The sequence below is a fragment of the Pristiophorus japonicus genome, chromosome 4, assembly GCF_044704955.1.
Source record: "Pristiophorus japonicus isolate sPriJap1 chromosome 4, sPriJap1.hap1, whole genome shotgun sequence".
NCBI classification, from domain to species: domain Eukaryota; kingdom Metazoa; phylum Chordata; class Chondrichthyes; family Pristiophoridae; genus Pristiophorus; species Pristiophorus japonicus.
The window spans coordinates 74,266,896-74,285,012 of record NC_091980.1 but is presented as its reverse complement, the minus strand read 5'-3'; the positions used below and the strand labels follow the sequence as shown (position 1 = coordinate 74,285,012).

General features: G+C 45.5%; 1 pseudogene; it reads right to left on the bottom strand.

The window, feature by feature from the left end:
• The window catches only part of LOC139262460 (homeodomain-interacting protein kinase 4 pseudogene), a 45,079-nt pseudogene that overhangs the window by 7,229 nt on the left and 19,733 nt on the right, over positions 1-18,117 (bottom strand).

Genomic DNA, 18,117 nt, shown 5'->3' with positions numbered 1-18,117 from the left:
CTGCCCGTTTAGAACAGGTACAGAGGAAATATTCTCCTTTGACTGCTCAGTGGGTGCTGATCTCCTTGGTCGAGACCACATCCATCCAAGCAGCTTAAGGCGGTTATGTATTGTCTGACTGTGAGCTTGTTTCTGCACGTTACTGCCCAATTTGTCTTTTTTTCCAGGTAAAGATGTCATGCTGTTGTTCTCCTATTAGGAAGTAAAAATCGACAAAGTGCATTACAGTAACCAGGGTATGGTTAGATCAAGTTCCAGTGGTGGGCAAGAGGTATTATGGAAAAAAGGGGGCAGGAAGGATACATGGCACAGAAACAGGGCCATTCGGCCCAACCACTCCATGTCGGCATGTATGCTCCACTCCAGCCTTCTCCCATTTTTCCTCATCTAACTCTATTCCTTTCTCCCTCATACGCTTGTCTAGCCTCACCTTAAATGTATCTATACTATTCACTTCAACCACTCCATGTGGTAGCGAGCTCCACATTCTCACCACTCTTTGCCGAAAGAAGTTTCTTCTGAATTCCCTATTGCATTTCTTGGTGACCATCTTATATTGATGGCCTCTAGTTATGCTTTTTCCCACAAGTGGAAATATTCTCTCTGTATCCACTCTATCAAAACCTTTCAATTTTAAAGACCTCTATTAGGTCAGCCCTTGGGCTTCTTTTTTAAAGATAAAAGAGACCCAGCCCGTTCATCCTTTCCTGATGTATATACCCTCGCATTTCTGGTATCATCCTTGTAAATCTTCTCTGCACCCTCTCCAGAGTCTCTATATGCTTTTTACAATATGGCGACCAGAACTGTATGCAGTACTCCAAGTGTGGTCTAACCAAGGTTAGATACAAGTTTAGCATAACTGCCATACTTTTCAATTCTATACTTCTAGAAATAAACCCTAGTGCTTGGCTGCAACATTACAACAGTGACTACACTCCAAAAAGTACTTCATTGGCTGTAAAGCACTTTGATACGTCCAGTGGTCGTGAAAGGCGCTATATAAATCCAAGTCTTTCTTTCTTTTGGTTTGATTTTTTTTTGGCCTTGCTAACCTGTGTCGCAACTTTTAGTGATTTGTGTATTTGTACTCCCAGATCGCTTTGTTTCTCTTCCCCACCTCGACTCTCACCCTCCAATAAGCGACCACCCTATTCTTCCTACCAAAATGTAAGAAGAAGGAAAATAAAGGAAAAACAATGGCAAAGGAAGGGATGCAGGGCATCAAAAACATTATTTGACAAAACTGAAGTCATTCTCCTCCTTGAACAGAATATCCCTCTACTTCTTATGGCATAAAAATCTGAAGCAGTCCCAGACAAGGACATGTCTGAATTGGTAAGAAAGTAGGTGGAGATTTTCATACAGTTGTTAACCATGTCTATTGAAGTCTACATATTGCACGTGCTCGAAGACTGCAATGTATGATCCTGATTGTTTAAAGTTTACTGCCTAAATAAATGTAAGTTCTAATGAAGAGGATCTGGTTGAAGCCTTAACCCATCTCTCTCTTTCAGAGGCTGACTGACCTAGTGTGCAGTTCCACTATTTTTATTCTAAATGGTCTGTGTTTTTGGGTGCTGTGGCTATAAGAACATAAGAACATAAGAATTAGGAACAGGAGTAGGCCATCTAGCCCTCTCATGGCTGATCTGGCCGTGGACTCAGCTCCACTTACCCGCCCTCTCCCCGTAACCCTTAATTCCCTTATTGGTTAAAAATCTATCTCTCTGTGACTTGAATACATTCAATGAGCTAGCCTCAACTGCTTCCTTGGGCTGAGAATTCCACAGATTCACAACCCTCTGGGAGAAGAAATTCCTTCTCAACTCGGTTTTAAATTGGCTCCCCCGTATTTTGAGGCTGTGCCCCCTAGTTCTAGCCTCCCCGACCAGTGCAAACAACCTCTTTGCCTCTATCTTGTCTATCCCTTTCATGATTTTAAATGTTTCGATAAGATCACCCCTCATCCTTCTGAACTCCAACGAGTAAAGACCCAGTCTACTCAATCTATCATCATAAGGTAACCCCCTCATCTCCGGAATCAGCCGAGTGAATCGTCTCTGTACCCCCTCCAAAGCCAGTATATCCTTCCTTAAGTAAGGTGACCAAAACTGCACGCAGTACTCCAGGTGCGGCCTCACCAATACCCTATACAGTTGCAGCAGGACCTTCCTGCTTTTGTACTCCATCCCTTTCGCAATGAAGGCCAACATTCCATTCGCCTTCCTGATTACCTGCTGCACCTGCAAACTAACTTTTTGGGATTCATGCACAAGGACCCCCAGGTCCCTCTGCATCTCAGCATGTTGTAATTTCTCCCCATTCAAATAATATTCCCTTTTACTGTTTTTTTTCCCAAGGTGGATGACCTCACACTTTCCGACATTATATTTCATCTGCCAAACCTTCTCGCATTCGCTTAACCTATCCAAATCTCTTTGCAGCCTCTCTGTGTCCTCTACACAACCCGCTTTCCCACTAATCTTAGTGTCATCTGCAAATTTTGTTACACTACACTCTGTCCCCTCTTCCAGGTCATCTATGTATATTGTAAACAGTTGTGGTCCCAGCACCGATCCCTGTGGCACACCACTAACCACCGATTTCCAACCCGAAAAGGACCCATTTATCCCGACTCTCTGCTTTCTGTTTGCCAGCCAATTCTCTATCCATGCTAATACATTTCCTCTGACTCCGCGTACCTCTATCTTCTGCAGTAACCTTTTGTGTGGCACCTTATCGAATGCCTTTTGGAAATCTAAATACACCACATCCATCGGTACACCTCTGTCCACCATGCTCGTTATATCCTCAAAGAATTCTAGTAAATTAGGTAAACATGATTTCCCCTTCATGAATCCATGCTGCGTCTGCTTGATTGCACTATTCCTATCTAGATGTCCCGCTATTTCTTCCTTAATGATAGTTTCAAGCATTTTCCCCATTACAGATGTTAAACTAACCGGCCTATAGTTACCTGCCTTTTGTCTGCCCCCTTTTTTAAACAGAGGCGTTACATTAGCTGCTTTCCAATCCACTGGTACCTCCCCAGAGTCCAGAGAATTTTGGTAGATTATAACGAATGCATCTGCTATAACTTCCGCCATCTCTTTTAATACCCTGGGATGCATTTCATCAGGACCAGAGGACTTGTCTACCTTGAGTCCCATTAGCCTGTCCAGCACTACCCCCCTAGTGATAGTGATTGTCTCAAGGTCCTCCCTCCCCACATTCCCGTGACCAGCAATTTTTGGCATGGTTTTTGTGTCTTCCACTGTGAAGACCGAAGCAGAATAATTGTTTAAGGTCTCAGCCATTTCCACATTTCCCATTATTAAATCCCCCTTCTCATCTTCTAAGGGACCAACATTTACTTTAGTCACTCTTCCGTTTTATATATCTATGGGAGTGAACATTACACCTTCAGACCTGCTATCCCAGCTACCAGACAAAGGGCACTATTTGCACAATTTGTCATTTTCTTGCCACTATTTATCCAATGGAGAATATGGAGGACCTAACTGACTTCCTGTGTCATCGACCCAGCTCCTACATTACAACAGTGACTACACTTCAAAAGTATTTTGGCTGTAAATCATTTTGGGACAACCCGGGGTCGTGGAAGGCACTATATAAATGCAAGTCTTTAAAATGGGGAAGATAATTGACCTCTTTCACAAGTCTGTACAACCCTTTATGTTGACAGCCATAGGCATAGATTTGTTGATTCATAATACTTATCAAATCACAATACATTGCAATCAATGTAAGGGCTAATTCCATTACTCTTTCCACCAGAGAACACTTATTTCTCTGGACATAAACTTCTACCAGATCCACCATTTTTATGTTGCCTCAGGATTTCTGGGGCTTTCTTTTTGTGGGGGAGGAGTGGGGGTGGGAGGAGATATGCCTGTGTCTGCTTAGGCCACCAACCTGAGAGTCCACAGGGGTTCCTGAGACACAACAAAGATTGAAAGGCAAGTAAAATTTTTATAATTAAATCACCTGCTGGGTTGTTCAGAGGTCAGTGAGAGTTGTTGACTGCTGATCTCTATCTTGGAGGCCTAACATGCAACTGCAGACCTGAGGTCCACAGCTGTGCTTAAATTTGCTGCCTCTTCTGCTGGCGCTGGGCCTATCTAGGGAACAAGCTTGCAGCAGGAGTGGCCATCTTAAGACCAAGTTAACAACCCAGGACAGGCAATCCAAGGGCTCCTAGGCCTGGACAGGGGCAATGCACGTCAGATAGGGTGGTAGGAGACTGGAACATCACCCTGCCATCTCTTATACTGGCACTAATGTCAGCTGCTGTCTCACAAACACTGCTCTAGGTTAAATCTATAATTCTGTAAGAAGATTTGTTTCCCAAAGTGCCAATAAACAACAGATTTGCAGACCGACCTGTCTTTCGGATTCATTAGGTGAACCATCCACATCATCAGTATCTGTTAGTTTGTCGATTACTTCAGATGTTTGCTGTGCATGGACTTGTTCATATGGTTCACTCTCTAAATGGATGTTCTTTCCGAACCTTTGACAGCAAACATTCCGATCTTCACATTTTTGATTATAGCGTAGAGCGACATGGATGGCCTGATTAGATACCTCATAGTATTTTGTATGTCTGTATTTCGATTTGAGTTTCTGCATTGTAATAAATGGGTGCTTTAAGGCTACATTTGAGGGAGCGCGCTGCCCAGGATCATACACGAGAATTTTCTTTATGAGCGCCACCATCATTAGCTGGTCAAACAATTCAGCTTTGAGCTCCTTATCTGGGAACATAGTTTTGGTGCTGTTGATTGTCGCAAGTTGGTCAAGTGAGTGCATGCTTCTTGTTCTGGTCTCCAAAGGTTGAACCATGGTCTCGGCTTGATATTCATCCATTGATTTGAGCTTCCATTGGTAAGTTGAATTAGGTTGACGAACTTTTTTGAAGAAATTGTGGGTTTTGCTGGCCACTTCCAACAGTTGGTCGCTTGGTAGCCCTTGAGTTTCGACAATGTATCTGATCTGGTCATACTCGTTGGTACCAGGATAGATGGGCCATCCAAGGTAAAGCTCTGCCATAACACAACCAAGAGACCACATGTCCAACTTTTCAGAGAAAGGTAATCCAAGTAAGATCTCAGGTGATCGGTAAAATCTAGATTGGATGTATGGCCCTGTAATGGAGGAAAAAAAATATTTTCTTTGAACAGTAGTAAGAATGAATGACATTTATGGAACTATTACAACAATGAACATGCAATTATTCAACAGTTTTATTTAATAAGTAGAATGTTTAAAAATTATGGTAGCAATCTATGATAGCTTCAAAATGTCTGCCATTATGTTTGTACCAATGATAGTGTCAGTGTCTTGGATATTCTACCAGTGAATGTCATACTCTTGTGTATTGTTAACAGTGATGTTGTTACAAAGTCTAGGATATTGTAACAGTGATAATGTCACAGTATACAGTTTTTGTAACAGTGAATGTGTAACTGTGTCTTGGGTTTCGTATCAGTGATAGTGTCACAGTGTCTGGAGCATTGTACCAGTGACAGTGTCACATTGTATGGGGTATTGTACCAGTGATAGTGTCTTGATGTCTGGGGCATTGTACCAGTGATAGTGTCTTGGTGTCTGGGGTATTGTACTAGTGATAGTGTCTCAAGGCTCAATTTTCCCCAATCTCGCTTTTCTTGGTCCCAACTACTCCAAAAAAAAAAGTTTTCCCATTCAATTTTTTTTAATTGGCATTGCGCAGCCTGTCCTGTAGCCTTCGGGGGTGGAACCAAATGACTGCACCGAAAAAATCATGCCACCACTTCTGCACATGTGTGAAAAAAAAGGACGTTTTTGAAGTGATTCCTATGAGCACGCATGCCCAGTACAGCTCCTGGTCTGCATTCGGCCATTTTTAAAGAGCCAGTTGTGTGTGAGAACTTTAATTCTCATTGGAAAAATTGGAGTTGCAACACAATATGCAACGCGGCGCAAGGACCAACAATTTCTTACAGAATGAAGTGGAGGCACTGGTTCCTGTGATTGAGGGCAGATGGCACGAGCTGGACACCAGCAGAGGTCAAATAAAATTTCCACAAAAAGAAATGAAGAAACGCTGGAACTAACTTGCAGAAGATTACTGTGCAATGGTGACCACCCCGAGGTCTGGAGGCCAGTGCAAAAAGAAGTGGCAGGACCTTGGTTAAGTAGTTAGTGCAAGTAATATTTTAATTTATTCAATGGAATTGCAATTGTAAATGTGACCAGCTGTACATGTTCCACCCAGTAGAAAGATACCGGACCAGACTTTCCATAAAGGCCCTCAACGCCCGATTGCCCGCTGAGAAGGACTGCTAATGTTTGGCAGAAAAAGCGGGCAAGAATTTCTATTTTGAAGGTAAAAGTAAGTAGAACTGATCGCCCGGCGAGACAATGGGCGTTGCGCACTCATTCTCGGCGGTTTTCTCGACGGATAAGTGCAAATGGGCGGTCGTTACCGGAATGGACGGTAATTAGAAAAATTTAGTCCAAGGCTGCAGTTGGGCCTACGGAAGGGGGAAAAGGTAAAAAAAAAAATTCCATTAAAAAAATAAACACATACAAAGCATTCCCAAGACAGTTTTAACTCTAATTGCTGTGGTAAAAAAATTTTTTAAATAATTAAATAACCTTTAACTTACCTTTCTTTGCAGGGTCCTCCCTTACCGCCCTGGGAAAGCAGCTTTTACAGGGCGGGTCTCTCCGCGATCTGGACGTCGTTGGTTGAGGCCAAACTTTCGCCAAGGTGGTAGTTCTCGGCGATGCATGTGGACAGTTTGGTCCCGGCGGGCGACTTCAGATATAGGCGATAACGTTCATAAACTTACATGGAAACTTTTGCTGGGCGAGATACCAGCTGTAACGCCGGCAAAATCGCCGAAAATGAAGTCGAAAGTCTGGCCCACCCTCTCTAAAAAGTTATGTTTTCATCTTTGCAGAGGAAAGTGGCACACAACAAACGAGAAAGAACTCGAACAGGAGGAGGCCCGCCGAATCTGCAGCCACTGACATCCTTGGAAGAGAGTGTCGCTGCTTTGATGGGTTCTGCCTGGAGAAAAGCAACCACCAGTGCACAAGCTGGGCCCACGCTCGAGGGAGAGGGTCTGTCCTGCAAATTCCACATTCTGGCTTTCCTAAGTGTAAGTACTGCGCGGGCTAGCCATGCTTTGGTTAATGGGGATGTCTCCGTCAGCTACACCGGTTGATGCAATGTGCTATCATTCATCGTGGTCCTTCAAATCAGCCTGCTGGCTGTGCTGTGTGAGCCTATTCATACCACCCACCCTGCCATCTCCTCTGCTGCTAACTATTTGTCTGTTCTGTTACATTTTGTAGAACTTGAGGCCAACCATGACGATGCAGAAGATTCAAACGCGGACGAGCCTGAACAGGAGAACATCTTCCAATCCCATCTTCCAGATCAAGAGCATGGGGATGAGGGGGAGGGGGAATGGATGGAAGAAGGCCCCACTGTTGCACTTATTCTGAAGGAGGTGCAGGTGCCGCCCATTGAGGTGCCAGCCCCTTCCCCGAGTGGTTTGAGTGTTGGTGGGACATTCCATGGCTTCCCACCGTCTGAGGCTGGGGATTCCAGTGGGGTGCAGCGAGGCACACCCAGGGCCCCACTGTCGCAGCCTGCAGGTCCAGTGGGATGCAGTGAGCCACACCCAGGGCCCCACCGTCCCAGACTGCGGGTCCCAGTGGGATGCAGTGAGCCACACCCAGGGTGAGGAGGGGAAGGAGAGCTCGACACCACTCTCCTGAGGAGCAGGATCTAACAGACGTGATTCAGATGATGGCAGTGATTGCGGAGAGCATTGACCTTACCCGATCACTCCTGGACACCATCAGTGGAGTGAGTGATGAGGTATCAGGACTGCTGGGAGAAGTAACAGCACTCTCATGAGAAATGGGAACACTGTCCGGGAACATGAGGGAGGGAATGTCTCAGTCAGCCGAAACAATGTCGGTGCACGTGAGGGAGAGAATGTTACAGGTAGCTGATGCGCTGTCAGTGAATATGAGGGAGGGAATGTTTCAGGTAATTGAAACACTGTCAGGGCACATGAGAGACGGAATGTCGGAAGTAGCTGCTGCAATAAGGGAACATGCCCAGACCCCGCGCCCATTGACAGAATCAAACTGCCACTCACACTCCAATCCCCAGACCAAACTCTGAAGAGGCCCAAGATGGGCCCTCCACATTACTGCCTGCCCGCCCCCCGCCTCCACTCCTCAAGAAGTGTGCATTATCTGAGATGTTCGAAAGAATAAGCTTGGTACCAACCCGAGAAACGCTGCGCCACTGCCTGCGGGCAGGGGTGGCGTCACCAAGGCCAAGCGCAGCGGCCGGTCTTAGAATAAGGTGGAGAGATGCTGCTGTTGCTGTTGTTGTTATTATTGTTGTTTCTGTTGTAACTGTTCTCAAATTAAAAGATTTTTATAAGTTATGTAAATTTACATGTTTAAAAGTTTGTAAGTGATCTTAAAGTTTGTAAGTGATCTTAACTGAAAACTTTAAAGTTTGATACAAGAATATTTTTATTAAAGTTAAGTACAAACAAATGTTTGTTAAACTGTTGAATAAAATATATTTTAAATTATAACTGAATCATTTTCATTATTTGTTCCATTATTAACAGCATAAGCTCCGAGTGAGAAAACAAGAGTTTGGTAAGTGGGAGAGACTTAAGGGAGAGTCTTAAGGGTTAATCTCTTTTAAACCATTTGGAGGCTAGTGGAAATTGCTAGTCGCTTTCAAGTAAAATTAACAGTTAAATATTTAGGATTCTTTCAGGCTGAAGTAGAGACAAACTAGCAAGCTAGCTCTCCAACAGTTTGCTAAATAGCCAGATAAGTTAAAACTAGTTAAAACCAGTTCTTTGAACAGCTGACCAGTGGTGACTCATCTAAGCCACAAGCAGTTTAAAAACCCAGGGCTGGGTGCTGCTAGCTTGGAGTGCATCAGCTCCGAGTGAGAAAACAAGAGTTTGGTAAGTGGGAGAGTTAGGTGAAGTGGGGGCGGGAGGTGTTGTTTTGCCTTGTTTTTCCTAACTTTTTCCATAGAGCAGTGGCATACCTGAGCGGGAGCAGACCGAGGCCCAAGAGTGGGGATAAAAGCCACAGCAGACCATAGCATACGACCAGAGTGATCTCCTGGACTAGTTTCAATCGCATGGTTGGGTCAGAGAGTAATTTTCCCAGATGTTTTCTCCAATTGGCCTGGGATTTTAACCTTTTTTTTTCTCTCCCAGGAGATCGCACGGCTCCGGGTGAGGAGAACTCTGCTGTGTGACATCACAGGTAAGGCAGGTAAGTGATTGGTAGTGATCGTAGGCTAAGTTTTTCTTTTAAATAAACTTAATACTAAAAACTAACCTTTATTAGTTCAACTAATTTTATAAACTATAGAGAATAAATACTTGATTAACGCTAAATTAATTAATTAATTAATTAATTAATTAAAATAATGGGGAAACAGGAGATGTGTTGCTGCTGCAATATGTGGGAGCTTCTGGACGTTTTGGTCCAGGGCGACTACATCTGTGGTAAGTGTCTGCGGCTCGATGAACTTCGGCTCCGAGTTGAGGAGCTCGAGTCCGAGCTGTAGATATTGCGAGACATCAGGGAGGGAGAAAGTTACCTGGACCTTTAGCTCCAGGAGGCAGCCACACCCTCTAGATTAAATACTTTAGAATTGACACGTGATCAGAAACATAGAAAATAGGTGCAGGAGTAGGCCATTCGGCCCTTCGAGCCTGCACCGCCATTCAATAAGATCACGGCTGATCATTCACCTCAGATACTCCTTTCCTGCTTTCTCTCCATACCCCTTGATCCTATTAGCCATAAGGGCCATATCTAACTCCCTCAGCCATAAGGGCCATATCTAACTCCCTCTTGAATATATCCAACAAATTGGCATCAACAACTCTCTGCAGTCGAGAATTCCACAGGTTAACAACTCTCTGAGTGAAGAAGTTTCTCCTCATCTCGGTCCTAAATGGCTTAACCCTTATCCTTAGACTGTGTCCCCTGGTTCTGGACCTCCCCAACATCGGGAACATTCTTCCTGCCTCTATTCTGTCCAGTCCCGTCAGAATTTTATGTTTCTATGAGATCCCCTCTCATCCTTTTAAACTCCAATGAATACAGGCCCTGTCGATCCAGTCTCTCCTCATATGTCAGTCCAGCCATCCTGGGAATCAGTCTGGTGAACCTTCGCTGCACTCCCTCAATAGCAAGAACGTCCTTCCTCAGATTAGGAGACCAAAACTGAACACAATATTCCAGGTGAGGCCTCACCAAGGCCCTGTACAACTGCAGTAAGATCTCCCTGCTCCTATACTCAGAATCACCTAGCTATGAAGGCCAACATGCCATTTGCCTTATTCACCGCTTGCTGTACCTGCATGCCAACTTTCAATGCCTGATGTACTACGACACCCAGGTCTCATTGCACCTCCAGTTTTCCTAGTCTGCCACCATTCAGATAATATTCTGCCTTCGTGTTTTTGCCCCCAAAGTGGATAACCTCACATTTATCCACATTATACTGCATCTGCCATGCATTTGCCCACTCACCTAACCTGTCCAAGTCACCCTGCAGCCTCTTAGCATCCTCCTCACAGCTCACACTGCCACCCAGTTTACTGTCATCTGCAAACTTGCAGATATTACATTCAATTCCTTCATCTAAATCATTGATGTATATTGTAAATAGCTGGGGTCCCAGCTCTGAGCCCTGCGGCACTCCACTAGTCACTGCTTACCATTTATCCCGACTCTCCGCTTCCTGTCTGCCAACCAGTTCTCTATCCATGCCAATACATTACCCCCAGTACCATGTGCTTTGATTTTGCACACCAAACTCTTGTGTGGGACCTTGTCAAAAGCTTTTTAAAAGCCCAAATACACCACATCCACTAGTTCTCCCTTGTCCACTCTACTAGTTACATCCTCAACAACTTCTAGAAGATTTGTCAAGCATGATTTCCCTTTCATAAATCCATGCTGACTTGGACTGATCCTGTCACTGCTTTCCAAATGCGCTGCTATTTCATATTTAATAATTGATTCCAACATTTTCCCCACTACTGATGTCAGGCTAACCGATCTACAATTCCCTCTTTTCTTTCTCCTTTCTTTCTTAAAAAGTGATGTTACATTAGCTACCCACCAGTCCATAGGAACTGATCCAGAGTCGATAGACTGCTGGAAAATGATCACTAATGCATCCACTATTTCTAGGGCCACTTCCTTAAGTACTGTGGGATGCAGACTATCAGGCCCTGGGGATTTATTGGCCTTCAATCCCATCAATTTCCCTAACACAATTTCCTGACAAATAAGGATTTCCTTCAGTTCCTCCTTCTCACTAGACCCTCGGTCCCCTAATATTTCCAGAAGGTTATTTGTGTCTTCCTTCGTGAAGATAGAACCAAAGTATTTGTTCACTTGGTCCGCCATTTCTTTGTTCCCCATTATAAATTCACCTGATTCTGACTGCAAGGGACCCACGTTTGTCTTCACTAATCTTTTTCTCTTCACATATCTATAGAAGCTTTTGCAGTCAGTTTTTATGTTCCCAGCAAGCTTCCTCTCATACTCTCTTTTCCTCCTCCTAATTAAACCCTTTGTCCTCCTCTGCTGAATTCTATATTTCTCTCAGTCCTCAGGCTTGCTGCTATTTCTGGCCAATTTATATGCCTCTTCCTTTGATTTAACATTATCCTTAATTTCCCTTGTTAGCCACGGTTGAGTCACCTTTCCCATTTTATTTTTATTCCAGACAGGGATGTACAATTGTTGAAGTTCATCCATGTGATCTTTAAATGTTTGCTATTGCCATCCACTGTCAATCCTTTAAGTATTATTCGCCAGCCTATTCTAGCCAATTCACGTCTCATACCATCGAAGTTACCTTTCCTTAATTCAGAGACTAGGGTCCTGAACTTAACAGGAGGGTGTGACTGCGTGATAAGCAGGTAAGGGGATCCAGGAGGTAGTATTATAGGAGCCTCAGTCCCTGCACTTCTCCAATAGATTTGAGGTTCTTGCAACCCTTGTGGACAAGTGTGCAGACTGTGGGGCGGAGGAGCAGACTGACCAAGGCACCATGGTGCAGAAAGCCATTCAAGTGGTGGGGAGTAAAGAGACAATGGGTGTAGTGGGGAACAGTATGGTTAGGGGGATAGATAGGGTTCTCTGCAGCCGAGAGCGTGGGTCCCGAAGGCTGTGTTGCCTACCCGGTGCCAGGGTAAAGGACATCTCCTCCAGGCTGGAGAAGAACTTGGAGTGGGAGGGGGAGGATCCAGCTGTCGTAGTACACGTAGGTACCAATGACATAGGTAGGACTAAGAAAGAGGTTCTGCTGAGAGAGTTTGAACAGCTAGGGACTAGATTGAAAAGCAGAACCACAAAGATAATAATCTCTGCATTATTACCTGAGCCACGAGCAAATTGACATAGGGTCAGTAGAATCAAAGAGATGAATGCGTGGTTCAGAGGTTGGTGTGGGAGAAGTAGGTTTCGATTTGTGGGGCAGTGGCTCCAACACTCAGGAACAAGAGAGCTGTTCCGTGGAGACGGACTATACCTGAACTATGCTGGGACCAGAGTTCTAGCAAACCGACTAACTAGGGAGGTAGATAGGGCTTTCAACTAAATAAGTGGGTGGGGGAGAGGACGGTCGCAGTAGAGAGCAATCCAGAATGCTAAAGATAAAAGAAAAGGAAGCAATGCAGGAAAGTGATTGTGGTAAGGATAATCAGATTATGTCAGGAAGAGACAGAGCATACAAACAAAAGAGTGCACTAAAAAATAAGGTCTAGGTAAGAAAGAATAGTGATTAGACAAATAGGGCTATAGTACAAAATAATGTTAAGGGGCTAGATTTTACACTTTTTTTGTGCAGATCGGCCAAAAATAGGCGTTATTTCTCGCATGGACGGTAAAAATGGGTTGTCAGATCGCCAGCTTGTTGCCCATTCTCAAAGCCCCTAGTCTCCATTTTTGAAATTGGGCGTTACCGCGAGCGATATGAATTGGGCGTTAGCATTAAATCTCTCTGACCTTCTGCCATAAAGTGTCACTGTCCTTAGCAACGGCATGGCAACGCTCGATTCCCGCGATTCAGGAGGTCAAGGGTCATCATGACATGCGCATAAGAGGAGACAGAGAGAGAGAGAGAGAGAGGGAGTGAAGGCGTGTGTGGGTGTGGTGTGGCTGCTTTGGGAGGAAGGAAGGAAAGTTTAGAGCTTTATAGCAAATTGGGATAAAAAAAATTAGCTGTTACCAGCCAGATATTTGCCTGAATTTGGTGCCTATAATGGAGGGAGAGGAGGAGGTGACACAGCACGCAGTGGAGACTGACACTGGCGAGAGTAGTAAGCTGGGAGAGGAACACATTGGAGAACGCAAAAGAGCAAGGAGGTTCTCAGACGAGGCAAGTGCCTCCCTCCTGCAGGAGGTCGAGTTACACTGGGGTGATTTGACCCAGGGAAGGCGTGGGAAGCCCACCCCAAAGGCCTACCAGAAGATATGGGCTGAGACAGCAGAGGTGGTCTCATCAGCGACAAACGAGGTGCGTGAGGGCAACCAATGCCGCAAGCGATGGAACAACATTGTTGGATCCGCAAGAGTATTACATTTATTTACATGTACTTATATATTTATATAATTTGATTTGTAAGAGCCATGAGTAACGATAATCAGATGTGAGGTCTTTCACTTTTACTGGGAATGTTGTACTCAAAGCCTGCGTTCATGGTCTACGTCTTTAGGTAAAGAATTATAATTATCATAATAATCACGATTACATCTGTCGGTTATGTGTTCTATCAGTCCCTGTGACAGTACCTAGCAATGATATCATGCAATGATCTCATGCCATGTCGTCCTGTTACATTTTACAGAAGAAGCTATCGACGATGAGGTCCATGCAGAAGCGAACGGGTGGGGGGGTCACCAGTCATCAGCGACGTCACCGATATCGAGGAGCGGGTGCTCACACTCGTGGGGAAGCACACCCGGACAGCCACGCAAGCAGCTGCAGACCCTGAAGTGATGCCACGTGAGTAAAGTATACACCATTGCGTGATGTAAGGTCAATTGATGCCACACCTACTCCTAGCCGAACAATCATATATGATAGATGATTTCTAAAATTGTCCTATAAATAATGCTAGCCTAATGACAATGTGTTGATGGTCATGAAATGTGATGTCTGTGACAATTTTGATAGCGGTAGTGCTTTTGTCATGCATATGCTGTGTGTAGCGCTGGACTCACCTTGTGACCCTGGCACCCCCTTCTCCTCTAATAACCTCATTTGTGTTTTGCAGCTCAGCCAGCAGCGCGGACCCGGGCAAGACCACAGAGGCCAGAAGGTGACGGCACGGGGCCGGACTCGGCAGACGATCCTACATCTGCTGAGGAGCTCCGATTCTCGCCTGTCAGTCGGCTGGGTCTGTTCTCCACGGATGAGAGCGCCGACTTCGAGGAACCTGCATCGCCAGGCTCCAAAGGCATTCCACCAAGGCCATCTAGTGCTCCTCCAGCCATTCCCGCCTCCACTCTGGAAGCACCGGGCCCAAGCACCTCGCCACAGGACGCCCCATTTGTCCCCAGGACGGCGCCGAACCTGCGGAGGTTTCGTGGATGCGGCAGGTCTGGTCCACGAGCGCCAGATGAGAGCGGAGAGATGGTTATGTTGTCCAGGAAAACTATAGACATTGGTGACCAGATCCTCGATGCATTGGGAGGCATATCCTGACAGCTGGCCACCATCTCCGGCACCATGACAGAATACGTTCCGTGGATGGCGGAGGCCCTGGATGCGATAGCCAGGAAGACTCGTGGCACAGGCCTCCCAGTGGTCCCGGAGCGCGGCACTCCACCCCTCGGTTCCGCACCACCAGTGCCAACGACACGAGAGGTAGGACCAAAATCCTGCTTTTGGATCCGAGAATGTTCTCACCTCAGCACCCCCCTGTTCCCATACCCATGTAACCACCGCCTGAGGAGCTCCTCGGCCAGGCGGTGTGGAGTGAGGAGGGGAAGGAGTAGAGGTGGGGAGAAGAAGGGGAGGGGGGAAGGAAAGTGAAGTGCATGTCAGCAGGTGATGGCTGTGTTATATCTCCATCTGGGTGTGTGCAATTTGTTGTAATGTATGGGGGGAGGGGGCCACCCTCCTGCTTTGCATCTGTATTCTGTGACCATTTGATTGATGTCAATGGTCGAAAAAATGGGGTGGGGGTAGGGTGTTTTTGCCCGTGATACTTATGATTTCAGACCACTGATCGTATAAAATGTTTTTTATTGAACATAACCTCGTTGCGCAGTCTCAGATAGCTAGACTGTTACACACTGGTGATTCCTTAACATGAAAGGATTAAGTAAAACTTAACTTGAATCAACTTAAACTTTAACTGACACCAAGGTGATGCCCACCATTTATGTCTGAGCTGCACACACACAGCAGTGTGTCAGCTTTCTCAATTACAGCAACATTCTTTCAGGCAAATCACTCATTTATGAGCTCCTGGCGCAAGAGTCTTGCAGCTCTGTTGCCACTATGGGCCCTTTCCTGTGGTCTGGAGGGGTCGTGGGCATGGTTGCATAGTCAGCCTGATTGTCTGGCCCGAGGTCAGCATCCAGCCCTTCGTCCTCCTCTTCCTCTCTCTCCTGAGGTGGACCATCAGTCCTTCTGACAATTCTTGTCCCCTCCTGATAGCCAGGTTGTGCAGCATGGAGCATACAACCACAAATTGAGCTACTTGCTCAGGGTTGTATTGTAGCTCCCCTCCTGAGTGCTCTAGCCATCTGAAGCGCTGCTTCAGCACAGGATTTGTTTTCTGGACCACATTGCGTGTGTCTCTGTGGCTCTGGTTGTATCGCTTCTCGGCCTCGGTGTGGGTGTCACACTGGGGGATCATCAGCCAGGTGGCTAGGCTATATCGGTTGTCAACAAGCATCCAGCATTGTCCTTGTAGTTGATTCTTAAACATGTCAAAGACAGCACTCTATTGCAGGATGTGAGCCTCATCGAAGCTGCCTGGACACTTTCACTGCCATTATTATCTGCTTCTGGTCGACAACTAGTTGGACCTTCAGGAAGTGAAATCCTTTTTCTGTTACAAAAAAGCTCCGGGTTCTGAGGAGGTGCCCGCATGGCGATGTGAGTGCACTGTATTGCTCCCTTTACCCTGGGAAACTTAGCAATGCAGTAGAATGCTCCAGCCCTGTCAGTCTGAGCCTCCGTGGTCATGGGGAAGCTGATAAAGTCCATCCTTCATGCGTACAGGGCCTCCGTGACCTGTCTAATGCAGCGATGCGTGGCCTGGTGAGACAGAAGGGAAATCTCGATTGCAGAGGCCAGAAAGAAACCGGACGCAGAGAACGACAGTGCCGCAGTGACTTTGACCTCGACAGACAGTGATGTCCTGATGGCAGGCTGCATATGTGGCTTGATGAGCTCACATATTTCAGTGATCACCACCTTGTTGAAGTGCAGTCTCCAAAGGCAGGTGTGCTCGGACACGTCGAGGTAAAACCTCTTCTCCCTGTAAGTGCGGGGTGTGTATGGTCTGGATCTCCTCCTCATTCTGGCATGTCTTCGATTGGGCACATAATGATGTGCATTAGACGTTGTGCCATTTGCACTCTGCAGCAACTGCATAATAATCGATGCCGGCTGAGAAATGGTTGGCCCCATTCCAATGAAAGTATAATAGCGATTGATGAGAAGCAATAATTTCCACACTAAAACAGTAAAACCCAATCATCCAGAGTCTGAAAATATATCTGTTGAGATGGTCACTTCACCTGAGAAGAAGTCCAGAGTCAATGCAAACTCCCCCAAAGTTGAAGCGGCCTGCAATTTGAAAAATGGTGCTTTTTCAGAGCGGTGTTTTGGGCAAGCGATATTGTGGGCGAGATGTGTGTGAGGTGGTGAAAGTGACGCTGGGCGATATACCGGGCATTAGTTTTGGCAAATGTGATCTTTACGACAAAAAAAAGTCGGCGGTCGGTATTATTGAACCTCAGTGTTAATTACATGCTGAAAGTAATGCTGGACAATATTATGGCCGTTGGTTTTGCCCATTCTGATGATTCTGTCCAAAAAAAGTGGGCGGGCGGTATTATTTTTCCCGGCGTTACATTGATCCAACCCAACTACGAGGTTAAATTGCGCTCTAAAAGGAAATGAATGGCATCATAAGACAATTAACTATTTCACAGTAACGCTCGGCGATAAGTCTCCGAAAAATGGGCATCAGTTTCCATTTTGTGGCTAAATGGGCGATATCTGGCCGTTATACCTCATTTCAGCAGTAAAATGGATGTTAACTGGGCTTTATGCATGCAAAAATAATGGAAAATCTAACACAAGATGTCTAATGTTATGAAGACAAATTTAAGTGCACGAAGCATCTGTAATAAGGTAGACGAATTAACAGCGCAAATAGATGTAAACAGATACGATATAGTTGCAATTATGGAGACATGATTGCAGGGTGACCAGGGTTGGGAACTGAATATCCAAGGATATTCGACATTTAGGAAGGACAGGCAAAAAGGAAGAGGGGGTGGTGTGGCGTTGTTAGTAAAGGATGAAATCTGAGCAATAGTGAGAAAGGATATTGGCTCAGAAAATCAAGATGTAGAATCCGTCTGGGTGGAGCTAAGGAGCACCAAGGGACAGAAAACATTGGTGGGAGTTGTCTATAGGCCTCCAAGCAGTAGTGGTAGTGTAGGGGACAGCATCAAACATGAAATTAGAGATGCATGTAGCAAGGGTACTACTGTAATCGTAGGTGACTTTAATCTACATATAGACTGACCAAACCAAATTCGTAATAATACTGTGGAAGATGAATTCCTGGAGTGTGTACGAGGTGGTTTTTAGACCAATATATTGAGGAGCCTACAAGGGAACAGGCTATCATAGATTGGTAATGAGAAGGGGTTAATTAACAGTCTTTTTGTGCAGGGTCCTTTAGGGAAGAGTGACCATAACATGATTGAATTCTTTATTAAGATGGAAAGTGAAGTAATCCAATCTGAAACTAGGGTCCT